This window comes from Callospermophilus lateralis, unplaced genomic scaffold (genome assembly GCF_048772815.1).
Source record: "Callospermophilus lateralis isolate mCalLat2 unplaced genomic scaffold, mCalLat2.hap1 Scaffold_121, whole genome shotgun sequence".
Lineage (NCBI taxonomy): Eukaryota > Metazoa > Chordata > Mammalia > Rodentia > Sciuridae > Callospermophilus > Callospermophilus lateralis.
In genome coordinates this window covers 426,097-430,635 of record NW_027512399.1, presented here as the reverse complement: position 1 = coordinate 430,635, position 4,539 = coordinate 426,097, and the positions used below count along the sequence as shown (strand labels likewise).

Genomic DNA, 4,539 nt, shown 5'->3' with positions numbered 1-4,539 from the left:
TATCCTGCTTTTGCATGTATATATTCATATAAAAAGATTTATACTGATATACTACATATGCATATGTAAAAATTATTCAATTTAGAATTTTCTTATGAATTAGAAATAGTCCAAATATTCTTTAAGAATTCTGTTTTTACATCTGTAAAATAATGTAGTATGCAATCATTTTTTAATTGAAGAGAGATTATAGACTATATAGTATTTCAAATATAAAGCATATTTCAAACACTTAGTGGCTTTGGGCGGGGCTGCCAGCCCTGCTTGCCAGTGTCTGCCACTCTCCCGCCATGCGCAGCTTCCACTACAAGTTCTTGGAGAAGTCCAAGCGCCGGCTGCTGTACCCTATGTGCAGGAAACCCATGTGCAAGCCCCTGCAGGTTTCTACCTATGGCCACCACTTCTGTGACACCTGTCTGCAGGAGTTCCTCAGTGAAGGAGTCTTCAAATGCCCTGAGGATCAACTTCCACTGGACTATGCCAAGATCTACCCATACCCAGAGCTGGAGGTCCAGATGGTAGGCCTGCCTATCCGCTACATGCACAGTGAGGAGGGCTGCTGCTGGAGTGGGCCACTTTGTCATTTACAAAGACACCTGAATACCTGCAGCTTCAATTTACTTCCCTGCCCCAATCCCTGTCCTGCCAAGCTGAGTCACTGTGATCTGCCTGCAAACTTGCAACACAACTGCCCCAAGTGGCGCCTCAAGTGCGAGTTCTGTGGCTTTGACTTCAGTGAGGAAGACTTTGAGAGCCATGAGGGTATGTGCCCCCAAGAGAGTGCGTACTGTGAGAACAAGCATGGTGCCTGCATGATGCGGTGACTACTGGCCCAGCATGCAAATTCTGAGTGCCCCAAGTGCACCCAGTCTTGTACCTGTTGCACAAAGGAAGTCAATAGGTACAGAGTCACCAGTACCAGTGCCCAAGGCTGCCTGTGCCCTGCCCTAACCAGTGTGGCATGGGCACTGTGGCTCAGGAGTATCTGCCAAATCATCTGACGGACAACGGTAGGACTACCTTGGTGTTATACCCGTTCAAATACTCTGGTTACATGAACAGGGTCAGATGCCCCTTCTTCCTGTCAACCCCTCTTTAGGCCATGAAGTCCTAAATGAAGGCTAGGGTTCCTGGGAGTTTAGTTCTTTGAGTTCCTTCCCCCTGCTGTCCAGCTGCAGATGCTTCCTAGCACCCTGTCTTCCTTATGCCTAGTTGGGCGCCTTCTACCCCTGTGTCTTCCCTTTTTGGTAACAGTCCTCCCTTCCCTCATTGCCTGGGGCTTTGCCAACAGTGCTTTAAGCTGGGAATGTTGTGGCATGTGGAGGAGAGTGTGAAGCCACCTCTGGCTATGAAGTGTGCTCTGGTGAGCCAGCATTGACAGGAGCTTCAGGAGCTGCATGGAGAGCTGCAGGAACTATCAGTAGGCAGTGATGGAGTGCTCATCTGGAAGATTGGCAGCTATGGGCAGAGGCTAGGAGAGGCCAAGCCCAACCTTGAGTGCTTCAGCCCAGCCTTCAAAACACATAAGTATGGTTACAAACTACAGGTGTCTGCACTCCTCATTGGCAATGGCAGTGGTGAGGGCACACATCTCTCTCTGTACATTCATGTGCTACCAGGCACCTTTGACAGTCTCCTTGAGTGGAATTTTGCCCGTCGTGTCACGTTCTCCCTGCTAAATCAGAGCAACCCAGGGCTTGCTAATCCATAGCCTTTCATTGAGACTTTCCACTCTGACTCAAACTGGAAAAATTTTCAAAAGCAAGGCACGTGGTGAAGCTCCTTGGATGAGAGTTCTCTGGGCTTTGGATATCCCAAGTTCATCTCCCACCAAGATATCCGAAAGGGAAACTGTGCAATGCGATGCAGTTTTCATCCGTGCCTCTGTTGAACTGCCCAGGAAGATCCTCAGCTGAGTGCCGAGATTGCAGGCTCAAGGGGAGAAGGGGGTATGGATGGGACATGACTTATCAGGCTACTGGTTGAACCTGGAGAGGGGGCTGGACCCCCCTTTCAGCTGCTTATGCTGCCTCGGTTGTTACCCTGTTCTCCCCCTACCACCACCACCCACAGGTGCCTCCAATTGATGCTTCAGCCCTGGCCCCTGCTGGAAGCAGGTCGATGGGATTCAAGGGCTGGAAACAAGGGATTCCAGGACCTGTCTCCCCTCCTTGGCAGGGAAGGTATGCCTTGGTGCCGCCCGCATTCTACCTAGACTGAGGTACCTGCTCATGTGCTATATCCCAAGAGCCATAGGGGGAGGGGTTGGGAAGGGAGGTGTAGTTTAAAAAATCTGTCTTGAGATTGATTTTCTTTCCCCAGCTGTGTCCCTTCTGGTTATTTATTTCCTTAGCACCAGGAAGGCACAAAATGGGAGCTCTGATATTTAATAAATTCTGAATTGTATTTATTAACTTGGTTCTGGCCTGTCTCCTCCGAGTTAGTTAAGGCCCTGGGAGGTTGGAACTAACAATGCAAAGGACCACTGAGAGAAGCAATGCTGCCACTATGACCCCAAGATCAGCTGCCCTGAGGGGCCGCCTTCTGGTGGGCACCAGGGGGAACCACAGCAGGCATTGGAAAAGACCTGTTGCTTCCTCCTGGTGGTTAAATGGAAAAGGTGCAGGATAAGGCTGGAATCCCCAGTTCTTTACTCACCAAAAATTGAATGCTAAGTTATAAGCAAGACCCAGCCTCAAGCCTCTGGTTTGGGGATTGAACCCAGGAACACTCCGTGAATTACCTATATCCCAACCCTTTTTTATTATTATTCAGAGGGGTCTCAGTTGCTGAGGGTGTCCTTGAACTGTGATCCTCTGCCTCCTGAGTTGTATCATCAAGCCAGGCTCCTGCTGACAACTGCCATTTATTTAGTACTTTCTGGTTACAGACACTGCCAAGAATTTAATGCAAAATATTACTTTCCATATAGCTGTCAAGTTAAATTAACTTTTGCATCATAGTTAAAGGACCTGTTTAAGAGGGCCTTATTGAAGTTAATGAGACAATACATGTTCCTGACACTTTTCTAAGTGCTTCACAAATGTTAAACTAACTGAAGCAAGCCTACACATGGGGACTGAATAGAGGGCTCTTCAAGATGTACAAGGGGAGCTAGTGGTAGAGCACTTGTGTGACACACTGGGTTTGATCCTCAGCAAAATAAAGAAAAAAAAAAAGGTCTACAACTAAAAGAAAAAAAAGAGAGAGACACTTCAACTTCTTTTTGTCTATCTTTCATATAGGCCTCAGTGGCCACCTACAGGGTCCCATACTTTACCAGCAAGGAACATTAGTGAATTATGAGTACTCTTTCAGCTGGTCTAAGACAGGACTGAATTTCTCTTTTTTCCCTGGTGCTGGATATACTTATGCATACTACCTATATGATCTACTGAGCTACAACTCCACACCCAAGATTTTTTTTAAAACTCCAGAAATATCTAGAAATGTAGGTCCAATTTGGGCAATATACTTTGACTTGCATTTGGCAAATTGCTTAGCTTCATGGGAATGAATTCTGCTCAATTCTAGATTTTGTTGAAATGATTAAATTAATAAAATAAAATAAAATACTAAGTGTGATAACACATCTGAAGTTTCTTTTATTCTAATATTTCTAAACTTGCCAAGATGCAGAAAGAAGCTTCCTGCCACACTCGCACTCAACCTGGTTACCTCAATTTTACTCATAATTAGATTTAAATTTTTGTTACCAGCAGATAAATGCTGAAATATTTGACTCCAAAATTAACTAGAATGCTGTTGGGGATTGCACATAGGGATCCATGTTCCAAATACCTGTCAATATTTTGGTGGTATTAAAATTATATCAATGGATTTTCTAAAATATTTCTTCAGAGGACCACATCATGAAGATTTTAGGCTGTGTGGACCAGAAGTTCGCTGCACTCATACCCTAAAATCTGCAATATGTAGTAACTTAATGCATGATGGCATTTCAATAAAACTATATTTTTCAGGAGAAGCGGGTGTAGCTTATTGGTAGCATACTTGCCCAGCATGTATAAAGCCTGAGGTCAAATATCAACACTTCATAACAAAACAACAACAGAAGCACTTGATTTGCTAAAACATACTACATGCTGGATGTTATCTTGATCTGATGGTCCAACATGCTGCTAGTGCATTGAAACTTCAGTGGTGCCCTGCATGCATGTCATTTTCTCTTCTATTCACAACACACTTCATATGGACCACACTATTTTTCTACATAGAGTTACTGTACAATTCAGTTTATAAAAGAAGAATATTTTCTGAATCTGCTCTCATGTGTTTTGTTATTGAATTCACCATTTCAATATAATTAAGTGCTTTGAACATCTTTTTGATGGACAGAATGCCTTTATTTTATTTATTTACTTTTACATGGTGTTGAGGATCAAACCTAGTGCCTCACAGGTGCTAGGCAAGCACTCTGCCACTGAGATACAATCTCAGGCCTGAGCATCTCAAGTTCTACATAATTACATAAATCTAGATATACTGGCCATTTGAATTTCTATTACTTGTGAGTCA

At 44.3% G+C, this 4,539-nt stretch overlaps 1 pseudogene; it reads left to right on the top strand.

Annotated features, from left to right (window-relative positions):
• Positions 1 to 290: 290 nt before the first annotated feature.
• Positions 291 to 1,916, top strand: LOC143387948 (TNF receptor-associated factor 4-like; annotated as a pseudogene).
• Positions 1,917 to 4,539: the final 2,623 nt, after the last annotated feature.